Source organism: Rissa tridactyla, chromosome 3 (assembly GCF_028500815.1).
Source record: "Rissa tridactyla isolate bRisTri1 chromosome 3, bRisTri1.patW.cur.20221130, whole genome shotgun sequence".
Classification (NCBI taxonomy): Eukaryota; Metazoa; Chordata; class Aves; order Charadriiformes; family Laridae; genus Rissa; species Rissa tridactyla.
Window position 1 is genome coordinate 123,306,449 of NC_071468.1, and position 15,440 is coordinate 123,321,888.

Consider the following 15,440-nt stretch of genomic DNA (forward strand, 5'->3'; position numbering starts at 1 on the left):
ACCTCCCAAAACCAGCTGTCCATGCTTTTTTTAATGCACCCCAGGTGACCATTGGCCTCCTTGGCCACTAGGGCACATTGCTGGCTCATGGTCATCCTGTTGTCCACCAGGACGCCCAGATTCCTCTCTGCAGAGCTGCTTTCCGACCTTTCAGGGCAATTGAAGCCCTAACCTGTACTGGTGCATGTGCTAATTGCTCCCAAGGTGCAGGATCCTGAACAAAAATCCACAAACTCTCTTGATCAAGTTCACATCTCCAAGGCGTATTAAGTCCTATACACCTTCATTCAATAGTCTCCCTTAGTTTGCATACCTTTGCAAAGAGGTGTTTTTCTATTGAACCAAATTTGTGAGTTTAGTACAGTTTTAAGAGCAGTGAATTCAAATGGTTTTAGGTGAGCTGTGATCTCCCCTGATTGCTCTTCCTCTGTTCACTGTTTCTTGATCTGAGCAGTCATCCGAAAAGTACCATTATGCTTGTAACTACCTGGAATGTTGAATGCAAATCACCTTGGCAAGGATGAAGCTCTTCTTGTAATGTTAAAAAAGGAGAAAACTAAAATATTTTGCATGATCCTCCATGTCACTCACCACTTCCTTACCAAGGAAACTGATGGGAAAGGAAGAAAGAAATATTTCATCCTTTCATGGCCCTGCTTGCTACTGGTGTCTCCCCCAACCACTCTACATTGTCCATCCCAGGCAGTTCCTGCCAAGGTGCCGCAGCACGTGTGCCCGCTGTGAGGTGGGGTGTCACAAGAGGTGTTGCATGAGGATAACGGTGAAGATTGCAACAGCCCCCAGGAAGCACCTCAGCCTCTCCCATTGCTTCAGAGAGGGATCGTCCCCACACAGCTGGGTCGCTTTCTCATTGGCCAAGGGGAGATGGGTCAGCAGGAATAAGCGCACGTCCCACCCCCAGCAATGGTATAAAACCCAGGCGTTTGAGCCAAAACAGTACTCCTTGCACCCCAGGGCAGCTGGACGCCAGCGATTCCTGTTGGGTTCTTACTGCCTGAACAGCAAGACCTTCATCAGGTAGGTAATTGCTGGCTCTCTTTCTGGAAAAGTGACCATTCAGCTCCTCTGTTCAATTCCCATCACTCGAGACTCATCTGCATGGCCAACTGCTGGAAGTATCCATGCATGTAATTAGGCCACCAGAGATGTCTGGGAAAAAAGAATCATTGCAAGACATGCAGAGTGGTACGGAGCTCAGAATTGTTCTTAAGCCAAAGGTAGAGGGAACACCATCTGCTTGAGTTGGAGGTAGGCTCTCTGCAGTTTAGTATCCTGGGCAGAGTGGCCAGGCTTCTGCACCACCTGGGTCCTCCATGTCCTTATTGCCGCGGTGTCCCCCTCCGCAGCCCCGTCCAGACCCGGGACAGGTGTCAGCCATGAAGATCCTGTACCTGCTCTTCTCCATCTTCCTCCTGTTGATCCAGGGTGCTGCAGGTGAGAGGGAAAGAAGGGAGGTGGGGGAGGGGTGAGTGCCCATCAGAGGGGTTTCCCGTGTGCCGCAAAGTCTCCACGTCAGTTGCAGTGATGCAAAGGTTAGCGGGGATGGAGGAGAAGGCATTTTCCACATGCCCTTCCAAGAGCACATGGTAGAGCGAGCTCTTGGCAACAGAATCCTGGCTGCTTCTGTGCGTCAGCAAGGGGTTTCCTTTCAGGTTCCAGCCCTGCACCCAGCTGTTCCTCTTTGGGTGTCCCTGGAGGATCTTTTGAGCTGTGCAGGGATGGGAGAGCCCCAGGGGGTTGTTGGCTCTGTGGGTTGCCCGGGGCACAGAGCGGTCCCTTCTGGTCTAGTGCCGCCTCAGCAGCGTGTCCCAACACCTCATTGCCCCCAGGCACGATCCCTGCAAGGGCTGGGCAAGGACTTTCCATCAGAGGTGACTCCAAGGCAAGGGTGCAGCCAGGACAGGGAATTGGGCCGCAGGCAGTGCTCTGCTTGCCAGCTCTGCTGGTCCAGGCAGTGGTGGACATGAAGCTGGGGAGCCAGCATGGCTCTTCCTCGACCTCATGCCGTTCCTCCTCACGGTCTGTCCTTGTATGCACCCACGCTGGTGTGAACGAGTCCTTCTGGGTGAGACAGGTTGCCATTGAAGCTGTGGCTATGGTGACCTTGAAGCTGAGCCCATTTATTGGCCTGAAATGCATGGGGGGGGTGAGCATTTCTGCAACCATGTGCTGCTAGACCAGATTATCCCTTTAATGTTTTGTGTGTAGCATTCCCCATGGAAACAAGAAGCACAATTCGATGCAGAATAAGAGGGGGAGAGTGCACTTATGGGCCTTGCCAATACCCTTCAAGACCTTTTGGGAGATGTTCCAGATTTCAAAGCTGCTGCAAACGGTAAGGTCCTGAGTAGGGAAAGAGTTTCCTCCTTTCTCCAAAAAAATATCCGTTACAAATGTCTTTCTAGCCAATGCCTGGTAAATTCTCTCCTGCATTTCTGCTTTGTGGGAGAGGCCCAAGAAGGAAGGGAAAAGCCCTTGAAGGTCTGGTCCTGCCTGCTGTGGGACTGCATGAACCCTGGCACACCCAGAACCCCCCAATGCTCCTTCAGTGCCGCGACACTCATTCAGGCTTTGCAGAGGGCTCTCTCAAGCCAGCCAAGAGCAAAGCACGCACTGTCCTTGGACAGTATCAAGCACACGATCCTGCTTTTGCTGCATCTGGATAGACGTGGAGTCAGGGCTGCCAGCACTAAGACAACACAGGTCCAAAGTGTGTGCAATAAGGACGGAACTTCACCTCCGTGGAGCCCGATGCTCTTGCACCATAGACCTGTCTTGTCCTTGCAGGGGAGGTGTGAAAGGGTGGGAGGAAGGGAAAAGTAAGTTACAAGAGGTAACGTGCTCATCTCCTTTCTTCATACAGCATCTGGGGTTGAGACCCTGAACTCTGCAAGCTGGACGTCCCCCTCACTTCTGGCTCCTGGACCCATCTCCTGATGTCCTCTCCCCTCCCTGCCTCTGCCGTCCCCAGGTGCTGTGACAGCAGGAGTGGAAGTGCTGCTCCTGCTTGATGCCCGGGTGCTCGTGGGCCAGAGCCATCCCGTCACAGACCTGGTGCTGTTGGGGCAGAGGCTGCTTTTCCCGGCTTGAATAAAGATGAGCAGTTTGGCATTGCAGCGTGTGGGACGTGTGGCTATTCTGTTGTGGTGGAGGGTGTTTTGTGCCTGCTGGCTCTGGTGGTGGTGGTGGGTTGGTGTCAGGAGAAGCACCGGGACTTGCTGGGGGTCACAAGCATGGCGGTCCCTGGGGTGCTCTTAACTGGCAGTGGCGTGTTGACACTGATCCTGCCAGTCCCTGCTGGGCCAAGGGCTTTGCTGTGGGTGTGATGGAGGTGCTCTACGGATGGTCCCTCCTGGGAAGTGGGAGGCCTGTCCTGCTCCTGCCAGTCACGGCTGTCCCTTGCCCCTGACAGCCATGGGAATCCCTCACAGGATTCATGTGCAGGGCTGTGCTGGGTGGTGCGTCCCTTGGTTGGGCATGGCCAGGGCCGCCCTCCCAACCAGCCCTAGAGGCCCTGAAGTTCCTCCTTGTCCTGCTCCAGCATGCTGCAGCCCTCCTGGCTGTGGGCCATGTGGGAGATGCGCTGCACCACTACTTGTCTCAGCAGGCAGGAGGAGGAGGAGGAGGTCATGCAGGTCCGGCTCCAGGTGACCTGTGAACTGTGTCCTATTCACTATGGCCCTGAAATGTCCAAATTTATAGTCCCACAGGGAGTAAGCAGGTTGGCTTCTTCTCTCTGCCCGGCTGGAGGCAACAGGGATGACAATGCTCTTCTTCATCAAAGGCTCTGCTCCATCATAGGCTCTGCTCCATCAAAGGCAGTGACCTCTACCTGTCTGCAGAAGCAAACCTCACGCTTTAGGTTCCCTGGGTGGTTCCATACCCGCCTGTGTCTACACACATGTGTGTGTGTGAGCAACTACTGAACTATCTCATGTTATGGACTATCACATAACTCCTATAAAGCCACAAATTCTCTTGATCAAGTCCACACCTCCAAGGCCTAGTAAGTCCCCTAGTCCCACTTCATTTGCATAGTCTCTGTTCACTGTTTGTATCTCTGAGCAGCCATCAGGAAGGTAGCCTATTGCTTGTCACTTCTTGGCATGCCAAATGCAAGGATGAAGCTGTTCTTTCACGTAAACTATTTTGTACGATCCTCCATGTCACTCACCACTTCCTTACCAAGGAAACTGATGGGAAAGGAAGAAAGAAATATTTTATCCTTTCATGGCCCTGCTTGCTACTGGTGTCTCCCCCAACCACTCTACATTGTCCATCCCAGGCAGTTCCTGCCAAGGTGCCGCAGCGCGTGTGCCTGCTGTGAGGTGGGGTGTCACAAGAGGTGTTGCATGAGGATAACGGTGAAGATTGCAACAGCCCCCAGGAAGCACCTCAGCCTCTCCCATTGCTTCAGAGAGGGATCGTCCCCACACAGCTGGGTTGCTTTCTCATTGGCCAAGGGGAGATGGGTCAGCAGGAATAAGCGCACGTCCCACCCCCAGCAATGGTATAAAACCCAGGCGTTTGAGCCAAAACAGTACTCCTTGCACCCCAGGGCAGCTGGACGCCAGCGATTCCTGTTGGGTTCTTACTGCCTGAACAGCAAGACCTTCATCAGGTAGATAATTGCTGGCTCTCTTTCTGGAAAAGTGACCATTCAGCTCCTCTGTTCAATTCCCATCACTCGAGACTCATCTGCATGGCCAACTGCTGGAAGTATCCATGCATGTAATTAGGCCACCAGAGATGTCTGGGAAAAAAGAATCATTGCAAGACATGCAGAGTGGTACGGAGCTCAGAATTGTTCTTAAGCCAAAGGTAGAGGGAACACCATCTGCTTGAGTTGGAGGTAGGCTCTCTGCAGTTTAGTATCCTGGGCAGAGTGGCCAGGCTTCTGCACCACCTGGGTCCTCCATGTCCTTATTGCCGCGGTGTCCCCCTCCGCAGCCCCGTCCAGACCCGGGACAGGTGTCAGCCATGAAGATCCTGTACCTGCTCTTCTCCATCTTCCTCCTGTTGATCCAGGGTGCTGCAGGTGAGAGGGAAAGAAGGGAGGTGGGGGAGGGGTGAGTGCCCATCAGAGGGGTTTCCCGTGTGCCGCAAAGTCTCCACGTCAGTTGCAGTGATGCAAAGGTTAGCGGGGATGGAGGAGAAGGCATTTTCCACATGCCCTTCCAAGAGCACATGGTAGAGCGAGCTCTTGGCAACAGAATCCTGGCTGCTTCTGTGCGTCAGCAAGGGGTTTCCTTTCAGGTTCCAGCCCTGCACCCAGCTGTTCCTCTTTGGGTGTCCCTGGAGGATCTTTTGAGCTGTGCAGGGATGGGAGAGCCCCAGGGGGTTGTTGGCTCTGTGGGTTGCCTGCGGCACAAAGCGGTCCCTTCTGGTCTAGTGCCGCCTCAGCAGCGTGTCCCAACACCTCATTGCCCCCAGGCACGATCCCTGCAAGGGCTGGGCAAGGACTTTCCATCAGAGGTGACTCCAAGGCAAGGGTGCAGCCAGGACAGGGAATTGGGCCGCAGGCAGTGCTCTGCTTGCCAGCTCTGCTGGTCCAGGCAGTGGTGGACATGAAGCTGGGGAGCCAGCATGGCTCTTCCTCGACCTCATGCCGTTCCTCCTCACGGTCTGTCCTTGTATGCACCCACGCTGGTGTGAACGAGTCCTTCTGGGTGAGACAGGTTGCCATTGAAGCTGTGGCTATGGTGACCTTGAAGCTGAGCCCATTTATTGGCCTGAAATGCATGGGGGGGGTGAGCATTTCTGCAACCATGTGCTGCTAGACCAGATTATCCCTTTAATGTTTTGTGTGTAGCATTCCCCATGGAAACAAGAAGCACAATTCGATGCAGAATAAGAGGGGGAGAGTGCACTTATGGGCCTTGCCAATACCCTTCAAGACCTTTTGGGAGATGTTCCAGATTTCAAAGCTGCTGCAAACGGTAAGGTCCTGAGTAGGGAAAGAGTTTCCTCCTTTCTCCAAAAAAATATCCGTTACAAATGTCTTTCTAGCCAATGCCTGGTAAATTCTCTCCTGCATTTCTGCTTTGTGGGAGAGGCCCAAGAAGGAAGGGAAAAGCCCTTGAAGGTCTGGTCCTGCCTGCTGTGGGACTGCATGAACCCTGGCACACCCAGAACCCCCCAATGCTCCTTCAGTGCCGCGACACTCATTCAGGCTTTGCAGAGGGCTCTCTCAAGCCAGCCAAGAGCAAAGCACGCACTGTCCTTGGACAGTATCAAGCACACGATCCTGCTTTTGCTGCATCTGGATAGACGTGGAGTCAGGGCTGCCAGCACTAAGACAACACAGGTCCAAAGTGTGTGCAATAAGGACGGAACTTCACCTCCGTGGAGCCCGATGCTCTTGCACCATAGACCTGTCTTGTCCTTGCAGGGGAGGTGTGAAAGGGTGGGAGGAAGGGAAAAGTAAGTTACAAGAGGTAACGTGCTCATCTCCTTTCTTCATACAGCATCTGGGGTTGAGACCCTGAACTCTGCAAGCTGGACGTCCCCCTCACTTCTGGCTCCTGGACCCATCTCCTGATGTCCTCTCCCCTCCCTGCCTCTGCCGTCCCCAGGTGCTGTGACAGCAGGAGTGGAAGTGCTGCTCCTGCTTGATGCCCGGGTGCTCGTGGGCCAGAGCCATCCCGTCACAGACCTGGTGCTGTTGGGGCAGAGGCTGCTTTTCCCGGCTTGAATAAAGATGAGCAGTTTGGCATTGCAGCGTGTGGGACGTGTGGCTATTCTGTTGTGGTGGAGGGTGTTTTGTGCCTGCTGGCTCTGGTGGTGGTGGTGGGTTGGTGTCAGGAGAAGCACCGGGACTTGCTGGGGGTCACAAGCATGGCGGTCCCTGGGGTGCTCTTAACTGGCAGTGGCGTGTTGACACTGATCCTGCCAGTCCCTGCTGGGCCAAGGGCTTTGCTGTGGGTGTGATGGAGGTGCTCTACGGATGGTCCCTCCTGGGAAGTGGGAGGCCTGTCCTGCTCCTGCCAGTCACGGCTGTCCCTTGCCCCTGACAGCCATGGGAATCCCTCACAGGATTCATGTGCAGGGCTGTGCTGGGTGGTGCGTCCCTTGGTTGGGCATGGCCAGGGCCGCCCTCCCAACCAGCCCTAGAGGCCCTGAAGTTCCTCCTTGTCCTGCTCCAGCATGCTGCAGCCCTCCTGGCTGTGGGCCATGTGGGAGATGCGCTGCACCACTACTTGTCTCAGCAGGCAGGAGGAGGAGGAGGAGGTCATGCAGGTCCGGCTCCAGGTGACCTGTGAACTGTGTCCTATTCACTATGGCCCTGAAATGTCCAAATTTATAGTCCCACAGGGAGTAAGCAGGTTGGCTTCTTCTCTCTGCCCGGCTGGAGGCAACAGGGATGACAATGCTCTTCTTCATCAAAGGCTCTGCTCCATCATAGGCTCTGCTCCATCAAAGGCAGTGACCTCTACCTGTCTGCAGAAGCAAACCTCACGCTTTAGGTTCCCTGGGTGGTTCCATACCCGCCTGTGTCTACACACATGTGTGTGTGTGAGCAACTACTGAACTATCTCATGTTATGGACTATCACATAACTCCTATAAAGCCACAAATTCTCTTGATCAAGTCCACACCTCCAAGGCCTAGTAAGTCCCCTAGTCCCACTTCATTTGCATAGTCTCTGTTCACTGTTTGTATCTCTGAGCAGCCATCAGGAAGGTAGCCTATTGCTTGTCACTTCTTGGCATGCCAAATGCAAGGATGAAGCTGTTCTTTCACGTAAACTATTTTGTACGATCCTCCATGTCACTCACCACTTCCTTACCAAGGAAACTGATGGGAAAGGAAGAAAGAAATATTTTATCCTTTCATGGCCCTGCTTGCTACTGGTGTCTCCCCCAACCACTCTACATTGTCCATCCCAGGCAGTTCCTGCCAAGGTGCCGCAGCGCGTGTGCCTGCTGTGAGGTGGGGTGTCACAAGAGGTGTTGCATGAGGATAACGGTGAAGATTGCAACAGCCCCCAGGAAGCACCTCAGCCTCTCCCATTGCTTCAGAGAGGGATCGTCCCCACACAGCTGGGTTGCTTTCTCATTGGCCAAGGGGAGATGGGTCAGCAGGAATAAGCGCACGTCCCACCCCCAGCAATGGTATAAAACCCAGGCGTTTGAGCCAAAACAGTACTCCTTGCACCCCAGGGCAGCTGGACGCCAGCGATTCCTGTTGGGTTCTTACTGCCTGAACAGCAAGACCTTCATCAGGTAGATAATTGCTGGCTCTCTTTCTGGAAAAGTGACCATTCAGCTCCTCTGTTCAATTCCCATCACTCGAGACTCATCTGCATGGCCAACTGCTGGAAGTATCCATGCATGTAATTAGGCCACCAGAGATGTCTGGGAAAAAAGAATCATTGCAAGACATGCAGAGTGGTACGGAGCTCAGAATTGTTCTTAAGCCAAAGGTAGAGGGAACACCATCTGCTTGAGTTGGAGGTAGGCTCTCTGCAGTTTAGTATCCTGGGCAGAGTGGCCAGGCTTCTGCACCACCTGGGTCCTCCATGTCCTTATTGCCGCGGTGTCCCCCTCCGCAGCCCCGTCCAGACCCGGGACAGGTGTCAGCCATGAAGATCCTGTACCTGCTCTTCTCCATCTTCCTCCTGTTGATCCAGGGTGCTGCAGGTGAGAGGGAAAGAAGGGAGGTGGGGGAGGGGTGAGTGCCCATCAGAGGGGTTTCCCGTGTGCCGCAAAGTCTCCACGTCAGTTGCAGTGATGCAAAGGTTAGCGGGGATGGAGGAGAAGGCATTTTCCACATGCCCTTCCAAGAGCACATGGTAGAGCGAGCTCTTGGCAACAGAATCCTGGCTGCTTCTGTGCGTCAGCAAGGGGTTTCCTTTCAGGTTCCAGCCCTGCACCCAGCTGTTCCTCTTTGGGTGTCCCTGGAGGATCTTTTGAGCTGTGCAGGGATGGGAGAGCCCCAGGGGGTTGTTGGCTCTGTGGGTTGCCTGCGGCACAAAGCGGTCCCTTCTGGTCTAGTGCCGCCTCAGCAGCGTGTCCCAACACCTCATTGCCCCCAGGCACGATCCCTGCAAGGGCTGGGCAAGGACTTTCCATCAGAGGTGACTCCAAGGCAAGGGTGCAGCCAGGACAGGGAATTGGGCCGCAGGCAGTGCTCTGCTTGCCAGCTCTGCTGGTCCAGGCAGTGGTGGACATGAAGCTGGGGAGCCAGCATGGCTCTTCCTCGACCTCATGCCGTTCCTCCTCACGGTCTGTCCTTGTATGCACCCACGCTGGTGTGAACGAGTCCTTCTGGGTGAGACAGGTTGCCATTGAAGCTGTGGCTATGGTGACCTTGAAGCTGAGCCCATTTATTGGCCTGAAATGCATGGGGGGGGTGAGCATTTCTGCAACCATGTGCTGCTAGACCAGATTATCCCTTTAATGTTTTGTGTGTAGCATTCCCCATGGAAACAAGAAGCACAATTCGATGCAGAATAAGAGGGGGAGAGTGCACTTATGGGCCTTGCCAATACCCTTCAAGACCTTTTGGGAGATGTTCCAGATTTCAAAGCTGCTGCAAACGGTAAGGTCCTGAGTAGGGAAAGAGTTTCCTCCTTTCTCCAAAAAAATATCCGTTACAAATGTCTTTCTAGCCAATGCCTGGTAAATTCTCTCCTGCATTTCTGCTTTGTGGGAGAGGCCCAAGAAGGAAGGGAAAAGCCCTTGAAGGTCTGGTCCTGCCTGCTGTGGGACTGCATGAACCCTGGCACACCCAGAACCCCCCAATGCTCCTTCAGTGCCGCGACACTCATTCAGGCTTTGCAGAGGGCTCTCTCAAGCCAGCCAAGAGCAAAGCACGCACTGTCCTTGGACAGTATCAAGCACACGATCCTGCTTTTGCTGCATCTGGATAGACGTGGAGTCAGGGCTGCCAGCACTAAGACAACACAGGTCCAAAGTGTGTGCAATAAGGACGGAACTTCACCTCCGTGGAGCCCGATGCTCTTGCACCATAGACCTGTCTTGTCCTTGCAGGGGAGGTGTGAAAGGGTGGGAGGAAGGGAAAAGTAAGTTACAAGAGGTAACGTGCTCATCTCCTTTCTTCATACAGCATCTGGGGTTGAGACCCTGAACTCTGCAAGCTGGACGTCCCCCTCACTTCTGGCTCCTGGACCCATCTCCTGATGTCCTCTCCCCTCCCTGCCTCTGCCGTCCCCAGGTGCTGTGACAGCAGGAGTGGAAGTGCTGCTCCTGCTTGATGCCCGGGTGCTCGTGGGCCAGAGCCATCCCGTCACAGACCTGGTGCTGTTGGGGCAGAGGCTGCTTTTCCCGGCTTGAATAAAGATGAGCAGTTTGGCATTGCAGCGTGTGGGACGTGTGGCTATTCTGTTGTGGTGGAGGGTGTTTTGTGCCTGCTGGCTCTGGTGGTGGTGGTGGGTTGGTGTCAGGAGAAGCACCGGGACTTGCTGGGGGTCACAAGCATGGCGGTCCCTGGGGTGCTCTTAACTGGCAGTGGCGTGTTGACACTGATCCTGCCAGTCCCTGCTGGGCCAAGGGCTTTGCTGTGGGTGTGATGGAGGTGCTCTACGGATGGTCCCTCCTGGGAAGTGGGAGGCCTGTCCTGCTCCTGCCAGTCACGGCTGTCCCTTGCCCCTGACAGCCATGGGAATCCCTCACAGGATTCATGTGCAGGGCTGTGCTGGGTGGTGTGTCCCTTGGTTGGGCATGGCCAGGGCCGCCCTCCCAACCAGCCCTAGAGGCCCTGAAGTTCCTCCTTGTCCTGCTCCAGCATGCTGCAGCCCTCCTGGTTGTGGGCCATGTGGGAGATGTGCTGCACCACTACTTGTCTCAGCAGGCAGGAGGAGGAGGAGGAGGTCATGCAGGTCCGGCTCCAGGTGACCTGTGAACTGTGTCCTATTCACTATGGCCCTGAAATGTCCAAATTTGTAGTCCCACAGGGAGTAAGCAGGTTGACTTCTTCTCTCTGCCCGGCTGGAGGCAACAGGGATGACAATGCTCTTCTTCATCAAAGGCTCTGCTCCATCATAGGCTCTGCTCCATCAAAGGCAGTGACCTCTACCTGTCTGCAGAAGCAAACCTCACGCTTTAGGTTCCCTGGGTGGTTCCATACCCGCCTGTGTCTACACACATGTGTGTGTGTGAGCAACTACTGAACTATCTCATGTTATGGACTATCACATAACTCCTATAAAGCCACAAATTCTCTTGATCAAGTCCACACCTCCAAGGCCTAGTAAGTCCCCTAGTCCCACTTCATTTGCATAGTCTCTGTTCACTGTTTGTATCTCTGAGCAGCCATCAGGAAGGTAGCCTATTGCTTGTCACTTCTTGGCATGCCAAATGCAAGGATGAAGCTGTTCTTTCACGTAAACTATTTTGTACGATCCTCCATGTCACTCACCACTTCCTTACCAAGGAAACTGATGGGAAAGGAAGAAAGAAATATTTTATCCTTTCATGGCCCTGCTTGCTACTGGTGTCTCCCCCAACCACTCTACATTGTCCATCCCAGGCAGTTCCTGCCAAGGTGCCGCAGCGCGTGTGCCTGCTGTGAGGTGGGGTGTCACAAGAGGTGTTGCATGAGGATAACGGTGAAGATTGCAACAGCCCCCAGGAAGCACCTCAGCCTCTCCCATTGCTTCAGAGAGGGATCGTCCCCACACAGCTGGGTTGCTTTCTCATTGGCCAAGGGGAGATGGGTCAGCAGGAATAAGCGCACGTCCCACCCCCAGCAATGGTATAAAACCCAGGCGTTTGAGCCAAAACAGTACTCCTTGCACCCCAGGGCAGCTGGACGCCAGCGATTCCTGTTGGGTTCTTACTGCCTGAACAGCAAGACCTTCATCAGGTAGATAATTGCTGGCTCTCTTTCTGGAAAAGTGACCATTCAGCTCCTCTGTTCAATTCCCATCACTCGAGACTCATCTGCATGGCCAACTGCTGGAAGTATCCATGCATGTAATTAGGCCACCAGAGATGTCTGGGAAAAAAGAATCATTGCAAGACATGCAGAGTGGTACGGAGCTCAGAATTGTTCTTAAGCCAAAGGTAGAGGGAACACCATCTGCTTGAGTTGGAGGTAGGCTCTCTGCAGTTTAGTATCCTGGGCAGAGTGGCCAGGCTTCTGCACCACCTGGGTCCTCCATGTCCTTATTGCAGCGGTGTCCCCCTCCGCAGCCCCGTCCAGACCCGGGACAGGTGTCAGCCATGAAGATCCTGTACCTGCTCTTCTCCATCTTCCTCCTGTTGATCCAGGGTGCTGCAGGTGAGAGGGAAAGAAGGGAGGTGGGGGAGGGGTGAGTGCCCATCAGAGGGGTTTCCCGTGTGCCGCAAAGTCTCCACGTCAGTTGCAGTGATGCAAAGGTTAGCGGGGATGGAGGAGAAGGCATTTTCCACATGCCCTTCCAAGAGCACATGGTAGAGCGAGCTCTTGGCAACAGAATCCTGGCTGCTTCTGTGCGTCAGCAAGGGGTTTCCTTTCAGGTTCCAGCCCTGCACCCAGCTGTTCCTCTTTGGGTGTCCCTGGAGGATCTTTTGAGCTGTGCAGGGATGGGAGAGCCCCAGGGGGTTGTTGGCTCTGTGGGTTGCCTGCGGCACAAAGCGGTCCCTTCTGGTCTAGTGCCGCCTCAGCAGCGTGTCCCAACACCTCATTGCCCCCAGGCACGATCCCTGCAAGGGCTGGGCAAGGACTTTCCATCAGAGGTGACTCCAAGGCAAGGGTGCAGCCAGGACAGGGAATTGGGCCGCAGGCAGTGCTCTGCTTGCCAGCTCTGCTGGTCCAGGCAGTGGTGGACATGAAGCTGGGGAGCCAGCATGGCTCTTCCTCGACCTCATGCCGTTCCTCCTCACGGTCTGTCCTTGTATGCACCCACGCTGGTGTGAACGAGTCCTTCTGGGTGAGACATGTTGCCATTGAAACTGTGGCTATGGTGACCTTGAAGCTGAGCCCATTTATTGGCCTGAAATGCATGGGGGGGGTGAGCATTTCTGCAACCATGTGCTGCTAGACCAGATTATCCCTTTAATGTTTTGTGTGTAGCATTCCCCATGGAAACAGGAACCTTCCTTGGATGCAGAATAAGAGGGGGACAGTGCAGTTTTAGGCCCTGCAGCTATGGTTTATCAAGTATTGGGAGATGTCCACCATTTCAATACTGCTGCAAACGGTAAGGTCCTGAGTATGAATGAGTTTCCTCCTTTCTCCAAAAAAATATCCATTACAAATGTCTTTCTAGCCAATGCCTGGTAAATTCTCTCCTGCATTTCTGCTTTGTGGGAGAGGCCCAAGAAGGAAGGGAAAAGCCCTTGAAGGTCTGGTCCTGCCTGCTGTGGGACTGCATGAACCCTGGCACACCCAGCACCCCCCAACGCTCCTTCAGTGCCGCGACACTCATTCAGGCTTTGCAGAGGGCTCTCCCAAGCCAGCCAAGAGCAAAGCACGCACTGCCCTTGGACAGTATCAAGCACACGATCCTGCTTTTGCTGCATTTGGATAGACGTGGAGTCAGGGCTGCCAGCACTAAGACAACACAGGTCCAAAGTGTGTGCAATAAGGACGGAACTTCACCTCCGTGGAGCCCGATGCTCTTGCACCGTGGACCTGTCTTGTCCTTGCAGGGGAGGTGTGAAAGGGTGGGAGGAAGGGAAAAGTAAGTTACAAGAGGTAACGTGCTCATCTCCTTTCTTCATACAGCATCTGGGGTTGAGACCCTGAACTCTGCAAGCTGGACGTCCCCCTCACTTCTGGCTCCTGGACCCATCTCCTGATGTCCTCTCCCCTCCCTGCCTCTGCCGTCCCCAGGTGCTGTGACAGCAGGAGTGGAAGCGCTGCTCCTGCTTGATGCCCGGGTGCTCGTGGGCCAGAGCCATCCCGTCACAGACCTGGTGCTGTTGGGGCAGAGGCTGCTTTTCCCGGCTTGAATAAAGATGAGCAGTTGGCATTGCAGCGTGTGGGACGTGTGGCTATTCTGTTGTGGTGGAGGGTGTTTTGTGCCTGCTGGCTCTGGTGGTGGTGGTGGTGGGTTGGTGTCAGGAGAAGCACCGGGACTTGCTGGGGGTCACAAGCATGGCTGTCCCTGGGGTGCTCTTAACTGGCAGTGGCGTGTTGACACTGATCCTGCCAGTCCCTGCTGGGCCAAGGGCTTTGCTGTGGGTGTGATGGAGGTGCTCTACGGATGGTCCCTCCTGGGAAGTGGGAGGCCTGTCCTGCTCCTGCCAGTCACGGCTGTCCCTTGCCCCTGACAGCCATGGGAATCCCTCACAGGATTCATGTGCAGGGCTGTGCTGGGTGGTGCGTCCCTTGGTTGGGCATGGCCAGGGCCGCCCTCCCAACCAGCCCTAGAGGCCCTGAAGTTCCTCCTTGTCCTGCTCCAGCATGCTGCAGCCCTCCTGGCTGTGGGCCATGTGGGAGATGTGCTGCACCACTACTTGTCTCAGCAGGCAGAAGGAGGAGGAGGAGGTCATGCAGGTCCGGCTCCAGGTGACCTGTGAACTGTGTCCTATTCACTATGGCCCTGAAATGTCCAAATTTGTAGTCCCACAGGGAGTAAGCAGGTTGACTTCTTCTCTCTGCCCGGCTGGAGGCAACAGGGATGACAATGCTTTTCTCCATCAAAGGCTCTGCTCCATCAAAGGCAGTGACCTCTACCTGTCTGCAGAAGCAAACCTCACGCTTTAGGTTCCCTGGGTGGTTCCATACCCGCCTGTGTCTACACACTCGCGCGTGTGGGAGCAACTACTCACCTTGAGTGTTTGGTGGTGCCTTTCCCTGCCAAGAAGGCAAAACCTTCTCTGCCATTGTTTTTCTGATCGGGGGAATGTGGCGAGGCATGTTCAGGTCATCCCTGCCTGCCATGGCCTTTCCTCCCCCTGTGCTCACCTCTCATTATATCGAGCCCGCAGCATTCCCCTTGAGCACGTTTCACTTCTGTAGGGAGAACTTGTTCCACTCCCGCAGGAACTTCTTGGCTCACGACGTCTCAAACAGAGAAAGACTGTCTTTTATCTACAATACATGGCCTTTTCTGTTGTCTGTCATGCGTCGGATGACTGATTGTCTGGGTGAGTCAGTGGTTGTCAGAGCCCAGAACATGCTGAAAGGGAAACTGGGTTTCCTGACTACAAGAAGGATTGGAAATGTGTCTTGAAACATGAGGAAGGTTCCTGAGACCTCATGTTGTGGTGTGCATGGGGACTGTCCTGGACAAAGCAGGGAGATGCGATTCAAGCAGCAGTGCAGAGATTTCCCAGCCTTTCAGGCTTACACTCACTTGGAAGGTGGCTTTGTACTGACCATACTGGTCACCAGGGGTCTCCCTCACCAAGTGCCGGGCACCTGCCGGTACGTACATTTCCCTCAACTCCAGAACCTGGGTCAGTCCTTGACCCCGGTTTGACTATTGGCATTGCGTTGAGTGTTGGCACGAAGACCTCCTGATG

The 15,440-nt window shown here is 54.5% G+C and overlaps 3 long non-coding RNA genes across 3 annotated transcripts; all 3 read left to right on the top strand.

Annotated features, from left to right (window-relative positions):
• The first annotated feature begins 986 nt into the window (after nucleotides 1-986).
• Nucleotides 987-3,130, top strand: LOC128907419 (uncharacterized). Its single transcript, XR_008465581.1, has 3 exons — nucleotides 987-1,038; nucleotides 1,368-1,455; nucleotides 2,885-3,130. It is a non-coding gene; the product is annotated as an uncharacterized LOC128907419 (long non-coding RNA).
• Nucleotides 3,131-4,570: 1,440 nt separating this feature from the next.
• On the top strand, nucleotides 4,571-6,734 carry LOC128907441 (uncharacterized). The gene is made up of 4 exons (XR_008465594.1): nucleotides 4,571-4,642; nucleotides 4,972-5,059; nucleotides 5,834-5,960; nucleotides 6,489-6,734. It is a non-coding gene; the product is annotated as an uncharacterized LOC128907441 (long non-coding RNA).
• A 1,440-nt stretch (nucleotides 6,735-8,174) lies between these two features.
• On the top strand, nucleotides 8,175-10,338 carry LOC128907464 (uncharacterized). The gene is made up of 4 exons (XR_008465623.1): nucleotides 8,175-8,246; nucleotides 8,576-8,663; nucleotides 9,438-9,564; nucleotides 10,093-10,338. It is a non-coding gene; the product is annotated as an uncharacterized LOC128907464 (long non-coding RNA).
• Nucleotides 10,339-15,440: the final 5,102 nt, after the last annotated feature.